Source organism: Equus asinus, chromosome X (assembly GCF_041296235.1).
Source record: "Equus asinus isolate D_3611 breed Donkey chromosome X, EquAss-T2T_v2, whole genome shotgun sequence".
Taxonomy (NCBI): Eukaryota; Metazoa; Chordata; class Mammalia; order Perissodactyla; family Equidae; genus Equus; species Equus asinus.
The window spans coordinates 97,842,567-97,859,278 of NC_091820.1; the positions used below are offsets into that span (position 1 = coordinate 97,842,567).

Sequence of the window (16,712 nt, forward strand, 5' to 3'; positions counted from 1 at the left end):
GACAGTTTCAGCATTAGCACTATCAGAGTAAACACCTGAAATGAGGTAAACTGAGGCAAGCCTTCATGTAACCACAGAAAATTAGAAATTATTTTTTATAAATAACTCAAGATAATTGACTGAAAATGATTAGTGGGATATCCTCAAAGGATTGTTACCATAGGCAACTGTAATATTAAATTTTGTTATTCATTTACTAGTTTGCCAGTGTTAATGTTAATATTACTACTTTTCCCTTAGGAAAAAAAGCCCGCACACTTCTGTTAGTTTTAAACAAGATGTTCAGTTAAAGGAATAATTAAATAGTTCAAGATCTTATTTTCAAAGGAGGTGGCATTATCTGCAGAAGTTTCATTTAGCACACTGGATAACTTCTCTTTCTACTCTTCCCTCTTCTGTTCACTTCTGTCCACTCTGGGGTCTCTGGGACCAAAGAGCCCAGCAGCAGCAGCAGCAAAGCTAAATGCCTTGTCACTGGCCTGTTTTCCCTCTACCGACTACTTGCCTTCCTTGCTCCTTTTACTGCATTCCTTTTGTGTTAACGAAACTTTCTACCTCTGTTTGGGTTACTATTGCTTTGTGATAAACCACTGATTGAGCTCAGTGGCATAAAACCATCATTTTATTTTGCTCTTGGATTTTGCAGTTCAGGAACTCAGCAGAGATGGCTTGTTTCTGCTCCATGATGTCTGGGGCCTCAGGTGGGGAAACTCAACTGGTGGCAGCTTTAATCATCTAGAGGTGTCTTTATTCACAGGTCTCCTGGTTGATGTTGGCTGTTAGCTGGAACCTCAGTTGGGGCTGCAGACCAGAGGACCTATAGATGGTCTCACTATGGGCCTGGGCTTTCTCAAAGCTTGGCAGCCTCAGGGTAGTCGGGCTTCTTACACGGCAGCTCAGGACTCTAAAGGTCAATGTGCCTGCAGATAAGGTAGCAGCTGCACTGCCTCTTATGGCCTAGCCTCGGAAGTCCCAGAGTGTCATTTCTCCCTATTCTATTGGTTAATACGATCAAAATCCACCCATATTTAAACAGAGGGGACATCAATCCTACTTCTCAATGAAAGGGTGGCAAGGACACATTATGGAAGAGAGTGTGGGATGGGAGATACTGCTGTGGCCATCTTTGAAAAATACAATCTTCTACATTCTCCCACCTACTACTCTTGCTTAAGTATACTCTGATCTGACTTGTTTTTAAGGAAAAACTACCTCAAGAGACTACTATTTTCACTGAGGCTCCTAAGCTCCATTAGAGGGTACTAGCTGCTTTCATCCACATCCAGTCTCCATTCCTTCCTGTTCAGCACATCTACCCACTTCTCTGTTATATATGGCTCCTGACAGAAAAGGATTTTGGTCTCCTACAGGCTGCTGGACCTGGCAGCGATCACTCTGAGAAGAAAAGCAGCCACTGACCTATGGGAGCTGGCCTGGCCCTCACAGCTAGGCCTTGGGGTTCTCCTGATGAACATAAACAATTTCACAGACCATCAACATCAGAAAAGGCCACCATGTGACCACAGTGTCCAAGACGAAAGCAAGACCACTGCATAATCCTGTCTGAAAAGGGACAAAACATGAACTTTAACCAAACCACAAAACGACCAAACATCCTCCTATCATAGCTAACAGCGAATGCTGCTACTTTACCAATTAGCCTCCTTCTAGTCTATCCTCCTAGGTAAGATTCATTAAGATATCCGAGCACAGAATTACTCCTATGCATATTCTGTTACTTCCTAACAGAATCCAATCCAGAGCAAAGCCTCACTTCTTTAAATCCACCCCCGAATCACCTAACACAAGTCCAAATCCAATAATAAATCCTTTCTAACACCCTCTGAGACACCCCACAAGTTCCCCATGGTGTACATTCTCCCTCGACACCCTGAGTAATCAATCCGACTTGTTCACCCACAGGTATGTCCCTGGTGGTCTTTGGCTAGAGGGCACTGACAACTCCTCTAAGGACCTTGAAATTAGAGAACACATTTCTGGCGAGGTCATTTCCAACCAGAACTCCAGCTTTCAGTCAGAATTTGGATTTGGCTCTTTTACAATGCAGTTTTGGAAGATAATTACATGAATTTTTTAGAGCTCCAAAAGCTATTAAAATGCCTCTATAGTTAAAAAGATATATATATTAATATGAGATTAAGTCCTCCAATTTTACTCATCACCGTACCAAGTGTAGAAAAGTTTTTGTGATAACAGAGGCAATAGCTTCCCTGTCCCCAACACAGTCATAGGACCTAAAGGCAACCTGGCTGCAGGCATACAGATGCTTATGCCTCTGCCTCTGCTGTGAGAAAAGCAATAGGTATGCACCCAGCAACTGGGTCATCAGTTCCAGATACCAGATTGTAGAATATATTTCTGCCTGCTCCTCCTCCTAGTGAGTTCTTCATTTTTCTCTCATCTTATTTTGTAAAGAAAAAAATGTGACACTGATTATGACAATTACTCTTTTTTCCCTGTCCTTTATAGTTCTCACTCACCTGTTGCAAGGACTCACATCCTCAGAAACCATATTCCAAATAAAACAATGATCAGACGTCAGCGTCACAGTGGAGTGAGTTCTCTGGTCATCTCTCCCCTCCACCATTCAATGAAAAAGACATTCATACTCCAACAGAGGACATCCACACAACACAGACGACATCTGAGAGACCGAAACAGCCACGTGTCAGAGGGTGGAGAGGCTGGAGACCCCCTCAGAGGAGGTGGAAGAGGGTAAGAGAAAACTTCGCTTCTTCCCCAAAAGACTGCGATCTGGGACTGCATGTGACCTCCAAGAGGGAAGGAAGGGGGGAGGGGACACTTGTTCACAGGAACATCAAAGATCCCTGAGGTCCCTCACAGCCTAAGGGAAAGCCCCTACTGAGGTGAAAGCTAGTGCCAGGGTGACCTTATCAAGCCAACCAGAGCAGAGCAAGAAAACCCACAGAGCACACAGAAGAAAGTGCCCCTCCCCTACACCCACCCAGCACGGGCTCCAGCAGAGGGCTCAGAATAAACAGCTCTTGACCCCCACCCAGTGGCGATAGGTGGTAACTGCAAGCAAATAATACCAGGATGCGAAAGAACAAAACCACGTCCTCTAACAGTATCAAAAATTATATTAAATCTCTAGACCAGAGACAAAATGGCAAGTTCCCAGAAATCAGTCCTGAAGACACAAAAATATGTAATCTAAATGACAGAGAATTCAAAATAGCTATCATCAAAAAACTCAACGAGTTAAAAGAGAATGAAGAGAAACAATTCAACAAGTTCAGGAGCTACTTCACAAAAGAGATTGAAACTATAAAGAAGAATCAATAAGAAATATTGGAGATGGAAGACACACTTGATGAGACAAAACAAAATACGGATTCCCTGAACGCTCAAGCAGACACCATAGAGAAGCAAATCAGCATAATCGAGGATAGACATATTGAAATGCTCCAGATAGAAGAGGAGAGAGAACTAAGACTAAAAAGAAATGAAGAAAGTCACTGAGAAATATCTGACTCAATTAGGAAATGCAACATAAGAATTATAGGTATTCCAGAGGTAGAAGAGAAGGAGAATGGAACAGAAAGCTTGTTCAAAGAAATAATAGCAGAAAACTTCCCAAACCTAGGGAAAGAAATGGAAATCCATGTGGAATAGGCTATCAGATCTCCTAAATATGTCAATGTAAAAAGACCTACTGCAAGGCATATAGTAGTGAAACTGGCAAAAGTGAATGATGAAGAAAAAATACTAAGGGCAGCAAGGCAGAAGAAAATAACCTACAAAGGAACCCCTATCAGGGTTTCAGTGGATTTCTCTACAGAAACATTACAGGCTAGGAGAGAATGGAATGACATATTCAAATCTTTGAAGGACAAAAACTTTCAGCCAAGAATACTCTATCCAGCAAAAATATCCTTCAGATATGATGGAGAAATAAAAACTTTCCCATATAAACAAAAGCTAAGGGAGTTTGTAGCCACAAGACCACCCCCTGCACACACACACAAGAAATTCTCAAGAAGGCCTTCATACCTGAAAAAAAAAAGGGAGAAAAGGGTTACAAAGTATGGAGTAAGGAGATAAATAGGTAGACTAAATCAGAAAATTGTAGCCATACATCAGAACAAGTTAGCAAATACTCAAGTATACCATTGAAGATAAAGGGAAGGGAAATACCAAAACCAAAGATAATCTTGTCATTTTAACCACAAACTCACAACAGAAGATGGAATAACATGTGAGAAAAATAACTTAGGAGGGGAAGAGGAAAGGGACTGAATTGGTTTAGTCTAAGGAAATGAGAGGCCATCAGAAAATGGACTATCTTATCTATAAGATTTTGAATACAAACCTCATGGAAACCACTAAAAAAAAAAAGCAGAACAGAGACACAAATAATAAATAAGGAGAAAACAAAGAAACACAACATAAAAAACTACATAACTCAATTGGGAGACCGAAACACACGGGACGAGAAACAAAGGAAATGCAGGAGAACCAAAAATGAGTGATAAAATGGCAGCATTAAGCCCTCATATGTCGATAATCACCCTAAACGTAAATGGACTGAATTCTCCAATCAAAAGACACAGAGTGGCAAGATGGATTAAAGAACAAGACACAATAATACACTGCCTCCAGGAAACACATCTCAGCTCCAGCGAAAACCACAGGCTCAGAGTGAAGGGATAGAAGACGATATTCCAAGCTAATGGCAAACAAAAGAAAGCAGGTGTCACGATACTTATATCAGACAAAGTAGACTTCAAGATAAGACAGATAAAGAGAGACAAAGGGGGCAGTATATAATGATCAAAAGGACACTCCACCAAGAAGACATAACACTTATGAATACCTATGCACCCAACATAGGAGCACCAAATTACATAAAGCAACTATTAACAAACCTAAAAGGAGATATTAATAACAACACAATAATAGTAAGGGATCTCAACACTCCACTCACATCAATGAATAGATCATCCAGACAGAAAATCAACAAGGAAACAGTGGAATTAAATGAAAAGCTAGACCAGTTGGACTTAATAGACATATATAGAACACTCCATCCAAAAACAACAGAATACACATTCTTCTCAAGTGTGCATGGAACATTCTCAAGCATAGACCACATGTTGGGAAACAAGGCAAGTCTCAATAAATTTAAGAAAATTGAAATAATAACAAGCATCTTTTCCAATCACAGAGCTATGAAGCTAGAAATTAATTACAAGAAAAAAGCTAGGAAAGGGACAAAGATGTGGAGACTAAACAACATGCTATTGAACAACCAATGGATCATTGAAGAAATTAAAGGAGAAATCAAAAAAAAAATCTGGAGACAAATTAAAATGAAAATATACCATACCAACTTATATGGGATGCAGCAAAAGTGGTACTAAGAGGGAAATTCATCACAATACAGGCTCACCTTAACAAACAAGAAAAATCTCAAATAAGTAATCTCAAACTACACCTAACTGAATGAGAAAAAGAAGAAGAAACAAAGCCCAAAGTCAGCAGAAGGAGAGAAATAATAAAAATCAGAGCAGAAATAAATGCAATTGAAACAAAAAAAAAAGCAGTAGAAAGGATCAATGAAACAAAGAGTTGGTTCTTTGAGAAGATGAACAAAACTGACAAACCCTTAGCCAGACTTAGAAAGAAAAAAAGAGAGAAAGCTCAGATAAATAAAATTAGAAATGAAAGAGGAGAAATTACAATGGATATCACAGAAATACAAAGGATTATAAGAGAATACTATGAAAAACCTGGATGCCAACAAAATGGACAATCTAGAAGAAATGGATAAATTTTTACACTCTTAACAAACTCCCAAAGCTGAACCAAGAACAAATAGATAATCTGAATAGACCAATCACAAGTAAAGAGATTGAAACAGTAATCAAAAGCATCCCCAAAAATAAAGCCCAGGACCAGACAGCTTCCCTGGAGAATTCTACCAAACTTTCAGAGATGACTTAATACTTATCCTTCTCAAGCTATTCCAAAAAATCATGGAAGATGGAATACTTCCTAACACATCCTATGAGGCCAACATCACTCTGATACCAAAGCCTGACAAGGACAACACAAAAAAGGAAAACTACAGGCCAATATTGCTGATGAACAAATAAAACAATGATCTCCAGAGCCTTGTGGTTATGTGCCAGACCTGAAACCCCACTCCACATACTGATTTAAAGTTGTTTAGGGAATCAGTTGTAGCAAGTAAGAAATGTGGATTGGAAACAATCCTGTCTGAATTTGAATTCTAGAATAATCCTGTGTTTCTTGCTCTGACACACATGGCCCCAAATTCTTTTTAGCATCCACGTGTCCACTCTCGGGGTCTGTGAAATATTGAGTGTTTAAGCAACAAAAGTAAATCATTCCTACTTAGGAATCACTTAGGACACAGTGATGCATAGCTCAAACTAACATAGATTTGTTTTATTTCCTTTTATCTTCTCACATTTCATAGAAAATTATACTGTCTATAAGACTAGGTGCAGATTAGGTAGAGATGAGGGCTGCTGTGGAGCAGAGGAAGCAGTGCACAAGCATAGGTGAGAGGCTCACCAAGCATATGCAAAATTTGATTAATATCCAAGAATCATGTGTGTGAGTGGTGATGGGGGTCAGGACATGCTATTCCAAAATACAGTACCTTGGCATATTGAATATTTTAAGCTGAAGGAGTCTGAGAAAATGGCAGAAGCAGGAAGGCCACTTTGACCTGCTGCCCCCCTTCTCCCCTGAAACAGGTCATAGAACCCTCATCTGAGAGGTGCCCTATCTACATCCAGAGGAAAGAAGCATCTTTATCTCCAAAGACAAAGGGATGCTGAGAAGGATCCTAACAAACAGGCCTGGCTAAGTTTCCCCCAGTTCACTACACTCACCTCATACTCCTTACTTATCATATTCCTCCATGACTGTCCACTCTGCATCAAACCTAGCATAAAATACTCAGGTCTATTTCTGTAGGTCTTCATTTCCTTATGAAGGCTCCCGTGTCACGTAAAACTTACATTAAATACATTTGTATGCTTCTCTCCTGTTAATCTGTCTTTGTCAATTTAACTTTCAGACTTAGCCAGGGACCCTAAAAGAGTCCAGAAAAACTTCTTCCTCCTCTACAGTGTCCTGCTGACTCCCTTGGAATGTGGGTACAACAGATCCTTAGCTTTCTGAAACATCCAGGGCACCGGTCATCCTAGCATCTTGCTGGCCCCTGCAAAGGCTCATAATAGACCCAGGCCAGTTTGTTTGGACCTTTTTGTGTGTTTTATGTGTCTGCATGTTTGGTTGTAGAGTTGTATTTTTTTTTGTTTTGTAACTGGCCTGGGGAGAGATTTGGGATCCAACACTGACAAGGGTCTAGAATGATTAGTGACATTTCTGAAAATGTGAACTGGCCTTTTTCAGGCTCATGGGAGGGTTTGGAGGGTAGGTAGAACTGTGGACTGCCACCCTCCAGGAGACTGTTTAGGCCAATCCCTAAAAGAAAGTTTCAAGTTAAGCTCTGGCACAGTAAGATTTCTGGTTCCCTCTGTGCTCTAGAGTTCCCTCTGTGCTCTGAGAAGGGAGGGGTTTCATTGAGGGTGAAAAATGAATACTACTACTCATCACACATTCTCAATTCTGGCTCCTTATACTAATTTTTCTGTATCGTTTAGATTGTCACAAACTGTTTTTTCATTTTTTTAAACTTCAAACGTAATACATTACCAGAAATTAGGAACAACTCTTTTTCTTTTTTTTTTTTTTTTTTGGTGATGACACAAGTGGAGGTGTGACTTTTGATGCGGGGATGGCGAGCCAAAGAGTCGAAAGAAAGATTTCTTGGACTCTCAAGGTCTGGCAGTACTGTTCTTTTATTTAGAGAATAGTGTGGAGTAGCATGGGGACAGGACCCATGGGCAGTAAAGAGCTGCTGCTGCCGCTGCATGGGGACAGGACTCATGGGCAGTCAGAGCTGCTGCTGCAATGTGTTGAGGGTTAGGGCTAAATTTATAAGGCATGGGTACATGACTTATTTTTACTGGAAAAAGAAAAGATGATGTAAAAAGTCATTAAATGGTTTCAGTGCAGATGGGGTCTGGTTATTGTGTGGTCGTATAACTTTAGATATGAATGCGGTCATATAGATCGGCATGTGGGCCAGGATGCCCTGGGCTTCTCTCCCTGGGGCAGCCTTAAACCACACCATAAAATCCATCGGGTCATATAGATCAGCATGTAGGCCAGGTCACCTTGGGCTTCTCTACCTAGGACAGCCTTGATCCACATCAACTTTCACTGTAAAGAACTAGCTCCTTGAATATAACTCAGGAAGAGATTTGAAAAGAAAAGAAGTTACTTTTTGTTGTTGTTGTTTTACAGTTTATGGTACAAAGAACTCTGACATCTATGAGTGAAGAAAGAACTTGCTTTGTTTAGCTCATGAAGATTCATCTTTGCTCGTTCATTCAAAATATCAAACAAACAACAAAAACAAATCACACCTACTCTGACTTAATTCAGACATGTCTAACCTTTAGAAGTGTGCCTATTCTTCCCTAGAGATGTCTTTTCCAGTTTACTACTATCAGTTTTGGGTAGACCAGTAGTTCTCCAAGTGTGGTCTCAGAACCAGCAGTATCAGCATCTCCTGGGAACTTGTTAGAAATGTAAATTGGGGGGCCTACCCCAGACCCACTGAATCAGCAATTCTGCGGGTTGGACCCAGCAATCTGTGTTTTAACGAGCCCTCCAGCTGATTCTGATGCACAGGGAAGTTTGAGAGCTACTGACTTTGATTGTCTGCTATACAGTGGTCCTGGGGTATCTGCAGGGGATTGGTTCCAGAACCCCTGCAGACATCCAAATCCACGGATGCTCAAGTCTCTTATATAAAACAGCATAGTATTTGCACATAATCTCCACAAGCCTCCTCATATATTTTAAATCATCTCTAGATTACTTATAATACCTAATACAATGTAAATGCTATGTAAATAGTTGTTATACTGTATTTTTTAGAGAATAATGACAAGAAAAAAAGTCTGTGCATGTTCGTGCAGATGCAACATTGTAGGCCTTTTGATTTGTTCATTGAATCTGGGGATGCAGAACCCAGCGATAGGGAGGGCCACCTGTACTGTTGTTTCTCTGGTAAACAAAGCAGCATGTTTGATGATTCAAAAGTTTTAAAAGATTACTTAGGATTCCAGTTCGATGCACACAATTCTCTGTGTGAACTGAGTTTGCTGGAAAACTAAAGAACTGGCACCGAAGTGTTTCAAATGCTTAGGCCAGACAGCCCTTCATTCACGCACTGTAATCCTACCCAGAGCTTGCAGGCTCCACAGGCATTGGGAGGCCTTGCTCTCAGGTAAGACTGACTCTCCAGTAGGGGTCCTGGAAGTGCCATTGTGATGGAAAAAATGCTCTCACCAGGAATAAACTAGGCTGGGCCTGAAGTGCTACTCAGTTCTCCAGGTAGCTGCGCTGAGCTAAACAGGGAGGGAACATGCCTGGGAGAAAACTGCACATAGTTTTGCCCTGCTTATTTTATCTTCAAAATACACGTCAAATCACCACATCAAAGTCCGTCCCAAACCGTGAGTTTGGCGCCCCCCAGCAGCTTTCTCAAAACACTTGATATATCTATCTCTATCTCCTTGCATTGTAACTGCCTGTCTCCAAATGCATATAGTAGCGGACAGGCTGTAAATGTCGAGGATAAAGACTAATTCCTTTCCTCATCCAGAGCCTCTAGGGCAGTGCTCAGCACAGAGCAGGTACTCGGTAATTTGCTAAAGGGAATCAATCAACCCATCAAAAGTAGAATCTGAAACCAGGGGCCCAATAAAATCACTCCAATAAAACCATCGGGCACGGGTACGATTCATATGTGCTAGTGCCCAGCCGGCAACACGTTTTCACCCTGATTTTAACCTCCATTCATCTGTTCGCCACCTCCCCCATCCCCAAATAACCAAAACTCACACATCTCAACCACAACACCTACACAACGTAGTTACACGCCCCCTTCCGTCACCGACGCCATCAACTCTCGACGTCGGGTCCACCGGTCTGCCAGTTCCCCCGACTCCTCACCACCACCCCTCACTTCCGTTCCGCTCTCCCTGAGCGGCTGGAGGCAGGACGTGCCTTCCCCTTCGGCCCAAAAGAAGTGCTACAAACCTCCGCCTTGTCCGCTCTCCCGGGAGTGGCCAACAGCCCTTGCCTTGCGCCCTCTGAGAGCCTCAGCCGCAGCAGGGGCCAGAACCCAGACTGCCGGTGGCCCTCACTTACGGTCGGTCATAATAGAGATGCGCACTGGATATTTCCCAGCCGCCCATGGGGCGACGTACAACGGAGCTCCCACAGTCCTTTGCGCGTTCGCCCTCTGCACCCGCAACGCCGGCATTAACCCCTTCACGTCCATGTTTATTGCCGCATCAAGGCCCTCTTGTATGCAGGTTGCTTGATTGGGAGATCCAGGTCAAAGATCGGGTGAAAGACCAGTGTTGTTCTCTTAGTCATAGTCGTCTATTGAACATTTTCTCAGTTTGCTTGTAAGTCGACTTGTAAGGTTACCGATAATTTTTAAGTACGAGCTGAACCTAAGTAAGTTTACAACATGAACAGTTCATACTGATGCCTTTAAGCTTCCGGACCAACTCAGACTCTTAAATTTGCGGTTTCTGACTGTTCACCTTGAACCTGTGCCCTTTCTACCCTCCATTCCCCATCTCCTTTTGGTTATTGTCTGACAAACCTGGCATCTCAATGGTTAAGAGCACAGAAGTTTGTAAACCTGACTTCTGGGTTTGAATCTCCACTCTGCCACTACCCAGCCTCGGAATCTTGGGCAAGTGATTTAAGCACGCTATTCCTTGGCTTCCTCATCTGTAGAATGGGTATAATAGTAGTACCTACCTCTAGAGTGGTGAGAATTTTAAAAGTTCACATATGAGCAGCACATAGAACATCGCATGGCATAGAGTTAAACGTTATATTGAAATAGAAATTACAATTATTGACTTTGATGGAGATGTCGTCTCAGCTAAGACTTTCTAGTTAATAAATAATAATAATGCTTAACATTTGAGCGTATATGGACCTGGTACTATGTTCAGTGCTTTAAACTCACTTTTTGGTTGTTACTGTTTAATCTTCACAATTATTGGTGGTAGTTACCAGTATTATCCTTTCCTCCCCTCCTTTGTATGTTTCTAAAGGAGCTAAGAAAATTCAGGTCAGTGAGATAGATAACTCAAAACTTGCCCTTGGTCACAGAGCTAGTAACAAATAAAGTCAAGACTTAACTCACATAAACTCTGATATGTCTTGGTCCTTCTCAAATATCACTGAGAAAATGGCCATAAATTCTTTTCAAGTGCTCTTTTTTTTCCCTAATAGTTGCCTCAGTATCCATGCATGTGGGGTAGGCTTGGTTCTCTTCAGAGGAAGAAGGGCAGCAAGCAATAAAACAAGGGTCTCTCCCTTGAAGGCTGGCAGCAAAGGAGATGACTAAAATAGCAATAGTCATAATCAACTCACTTATTGTGCCCCACTGTGTCACACAGACCCCATTACTGCCTCTACAGCCCAAGGCTACTGGAGATAAAGGTGCAGGATCCCCACCTCACCCCACCATTCTGTAAAGCTTGGATGTTGTCAAAGATTTTGCTTGTTTTAGAACAGCACCAAGAGACTCTTTAGTATACTATTCAGACTCTAGCCCAAGCGGCAGTAATTACACATTAGACGTCTGTAGAATCAGGTATTTTTACCTCAGCCCAAAAACACAGGGAAATCTCCCTTTCCCAGATTAAAACAAAAAAGGACTTCCCTCCTTTCCCTCAGAGCCTACAGTACCCGGGATCTTGTTATTCTTGCTCCACACCCACCCACTCCCACTTCCCAACTTGTCCTCAGGCAGTCCACAGTGGGTTTTTTTCAGGAGAAGGACTGGTGATGGTAAAGGGACTGTGGAAGGCAGAGAAGGCAAGTCCCCAAGTTTGCTGAAGGTAAATCAAGCACTGCCTTGTCCTCAGCCCTGTACCATTTTTTAGCTCCCTGACCACCTTCTTCACTCCTTCCTGGCACTTCAGAACCCATTATCCTGCGTACCAAGGAAAGCCTCTGTGCTTGAATTGCAGAAGAATCAACTTCTATTTTTTTTTCCCAACACCCAACAAGAGCATGCATGTTTGGGCTTGGTGTTCTATTTAAAGTGGCTAAATTTAAAAGGAAAAAGGGGAAAGAGAGAGCAGAAGAAGGCTTTTTACTTAATTTCCCCCATTATTTCTAGCTGTCAAACTATTAGGAAATGTCTGTGTAAGGGTAAAGCCACGAGAAGTTCAATTCCAGAGGCCGGGAAAGATAGAAATCCTGATCAAAGCAAAAGTGTTGACAGAGGAAAAACAAGCAGACAAGGATGTCTCTAGGGCCAGTAGAAATAAATGGGGCAGGGGGAGATTGGGGTGCAGGTCTCAGACACAAACAAGAGACCCTGCCCTTACAGCTCCTTTTACCCTAAACCCCATATCCCCAATTCCAGAGACTTCATCTGCCTTAAATTCTCCTAACCAACCCAGTTCTTTCACTACTGGGCATCTTGCCCTGATCTTAGAAGCCAGCACTAGCTGCTACTGCTTAGCAAAGAGTAGGTGAGGAGAGAGTATATTCCTAAACCCAGTGTTAGAAAGGGAGATGTGTTCCCAGCATCGCTAATGGTGCTCATAACGTATTTTTAGAAACGATGTCATACATAGTTTTAGTGTTCAAGTTCTACAGTGCTTTCGTTGTATGTTTCAGTTATGTTTCTTAAGGGCCAGTCTGGGGTCCTAACACATATATGACAGTGTTTCTATACTGTAGTGTACATACACTGCTGGTGACAAGTTCAGCCCCCCTTTACAAGGCAGACGGACCCAGCTCCCAGCAACTGTGGGTGGTAGCTGCTGACTACAGCTGCTTGCTTCTCTGGAGAATTGCACTCTACAGAATAAGAGCTTCAGTACTCTACAACACTCCCCACTGCCCACACACCCCTGAAACCTGCAGTCAATGACTGACTGATGGTGAGGGTACATAATGCCAGCCACCTTGCCTCAAGGTGGACCAATTCTGTGGTCCAAATCCTACTTCAGTACTCCTTGTGGGGTCAGGCTAAAGCTGGTCTTCAAGTGGCTTAGTTTTTTCCCCTCCCCTCACCCTTGCTTCCCTCGCCCCTGCATGTGAGGGTCCTCTCTCAATAAATCACTTGCACGAGAACCACCACCCTCTCAGGCTCTGCTTCAGGGAACTCTCCCTGAGACTCATCCTTATCTTGTGTTTATCAGAGGACTAAGTAAAGAAGGCCCTCCGCATGTCCCCCATTGTAGGCAGAACAGTCATATCCATCTCTGGGGAAGCCAAGGGTGAGTTAAGATGCAACTAGACAGGGCCCCTCAAATCAAATTTGGACATATGACCTAACTCAAATGAAAATGAGGCCAGGCCGATTCCTAACATCTCTTATCTTGCTCACACCAACAGACTACATTCTATCAAATTAGAAATGAAGTTACATCGTTCATGCTTCATTGTAATTTCTTCTCACTGCAGAATATGAAAAATTCTTATAATTATTAGGAAGATCTGCGTGGCATTTCTTAAAAATTTGGTTAAATTATAATTATTTTGTGACAGATATTCTTGCTATAATAGCGTAAATCTTAAATTTATCAGCTGTTGGTTGTTTTATTACTGCTCAGTCTAAACTGTTATTGAAGATGGCCAAAGAATGAGCCCAAGGTTGGATACCTGATAAGGATGCTCTGCTTAATCTAGAGGTGTTAAAAAGCAGACCAGATTACCAGTTTGCAAATAATAAAAGTATATCCTAAATAAATAATTCTGCTATGATTCAGACACATATTGGTGTCATCATTATAAACCTCAATCATAATATTGTAGAAGTGTACAGTTGTGAGTTAAGAGTAATATTCAGGTTGAGAACAACCCGATTTTTAAAATTTACATTTGCAAAGATGCAAATTCCATAACATCTGGCATCTCATTCAGTTTTTTCTTCCACTATATATATCCTATCATATATCCCTTGTACAGCCGCTCCTACCAATCTCAGCTGACTAAATCCACTCTCTGGGGGCTGGCCCTGTGGCCGAGTGGTTAAGTTTGTGCACTCCACTGCAGGTGGCCCAGTGTTTCGTTGGTTCGAATCCTGGACGAGGACATGGCACTGCTCATCGAACCACGCTGAGGCAGCGTCCCACATGCCACAACTAGAAGGACCCACAACAAACAATATACAACTATGTACCGGGGGGCTTTGGGGAGAAAAAGGAAAAAAATAAAATCTTTAAAAAAAAATTAAAAAAAAAATCCACTCTCTGGCGTACAGTAAAAATGCCAGGGCGATAATTTTCACTGGGATTTTCCTCTCAAATAACTTCCACCTTAATTAGGACCCAAACATATCTGAAAAAATATTTCTGAGTATATTTGAATAGATTCCTTTTGGTGTGACCTCTCATAATTAGTTCCCTTTTTATTTATTATTTTTGTTTATATATTATAGTTTATTATTTTAGTTCTTTTTTATTTGTTTTTAACAAAATATATTGATTATCTCCTCCCTCCAAAAAATATCAGGAGGATCTTTTAAGTAGTTGCTTCTGACTTGGTAACCAAAAGAAACATTCTCTATTTCATAAGAAAAAAAAATCAGTAGAAATTAAAACTTTCTACTGATGTGAGAAATGGTGATTGTTTCTGAAAAGCCCTTTTTACATTAGTCAAATAAATTGCAATATTTATAGGTCTTGTGTAGTATTTTAGTCGTGTACAAGACTTTCAATATAGCATAGGAAGTAATACTCTACTTATGTTCTTAACACACATATACTGAAGAGGAGATATGACTTTCCTAAGTTATCTGTAACAATAGTGAAATGAAGGTTTGGTAGGAGCAACTGAAGAATGGTAAACTACCCATTTATTTAAAATTTTAAAGAACTTAAACATTGGTATGGATAGAATTATACAGGGGAAAAATTTATTTATTTCCTTTTAGAAATAAGAAGAAAATTATATGAGGCAAATATGTAAATTTTATTATAACAGTCTCCTTGATTGATATTTCTCAAAATTTTTCTGGCCATCAACCCTTAAGGAGGAGTGATTGCATATGATTAATATCCCATCATCCATTTCTTTGTTTTGTTTGTTGGGGGGGGGGGTTGTTTTTTGTGTGTGTGAGGAAGATTGTCACTGGGCTAACATCTGTGCCAATCTTCCTCTATTTTATGTGGCAAGCCACCACAGTGTGGCTTGACAAGTGGTGCTAGGTCCGCACCCAGGATCCGAACTTGTGAACCCCAGGCTGCCAAAGTGGAGTGCATGAACGTAACCACTATGCCACCGGGCCAGGCCCCAACACATCATCCATTTCTAATCAAAAACTTTTTCTAAATCCATCATCTATCTTTCAAAATTCACCAGTTTCACCACAGAAATAATATGGAATTTCAGTGTTACACTGTTTCATCTAAAATACTCATCTTTCCTGGCCTAGCAGGCAGCTACTCATAATCTAAAAGCCCAGGTCAAATGTGACTCCCTCTGTGAAGGCCTCCCCAAACTCCTGTCTCCCAGGCAGAACTCCTTTCCTCAAATGTGCACTCATAGGTCTTTACATTTACCTCTTTTAGACCTTGTATCTCATTGTACTGAATTATATGTTGTGTCAGTTATTAATTGCATTTGGCTGTCATGAAGAACCAATTACTTGTCTATCACATAAAAGAAATCCAAAGGTAGGCAATTCAATATTTTTGTGGTGGCTTCTTTCATCTTTCTGTTTGTTTTCCAAGATCAAGCTCTGCCCTCCTAGCTCAAGTGTTCCTCAGTGTAACAAAATAATTGCTGTAGCTCCAGCCATCACATCTGTGTCCTAGGCAAGGGTGAATAAGGTAACACAAAAGGGCCTCCAAGCTTAGCAGCCTCATAGTTACCATCACTCCTCCTCTCCCACCCCAGTACATGCATGTGCACACACACACACACACACACACACACATACACACAGACAAAATTATGAAGCTTTCGAGGGAGCCCCACCCAACAACTTCTACCCACATACCGTTGTCCTATATTTAGTCATATGGTTATCTAAAAGGAAGGCTAGGAAGTTACATTTTTTTCATCTGGGTACATGGTCACCACCCCTCCCCCCGCAACAAAATCAGGTTTTGTTACTGAGAAAGAACAGGGAGTAACGGTATGTGATAGACAACTAGCAATCTCTGTCACTTTTTCTTTTCTTCCTTTTTTTTTTTATTTTTTATTTTTTTGCTATATCTGTTTCTTTACCTAGATTGTTAATCCTGAAAGGTTTAGAGTATGCCACATTCATTGTGTATTTCCAGGGCCCAGCACAGTACAAGACACTCAGTGGTTTACTGCTTATTTCCTTCATCTACAATATGAAGGGTTATTCTGTGTAATCTGCCTAGATAAAAAAGATTCCATCTTTTACCAGAATAATTTTCTGTGCTGTATGTTGACTTTATTATGTCCTTGATTATTTAAGAAAACAAAGCTCCCTCATCTATGAAAGAACTAAGGTTCTTGATAATCATGTTACCTTGTATTCTTATTTTTAAATGTTTTATTGTTACTTACATATGAATAGCCAAATATCG

The 16,712-nt window shown here is 41.2% G+C and overlaps 1 long non-coding RNA gene across 1 annotated transcript in view; it reads right to left on the reverse strand.

The window, feature by feature from the left end:
• Window positions 1-10,378, reverse strand: part of LOC139042659 (uncharacterized) — a 40,664-nt gene extending 30,286 nt beyond the window's left edge. Inside the window, exon 1 of the long non-coding RNA XR_011499641.1 lies at window positions 10,198-10,378. This is a non-coding gene — a long non-coding RNA (uncharacterized lncRNA). The remainder of the gene's footprint in view (window positions 1-10,197) is intronic.
• Window positions 10,379-16,712: the final 6,334 nt, after the last annotated feature.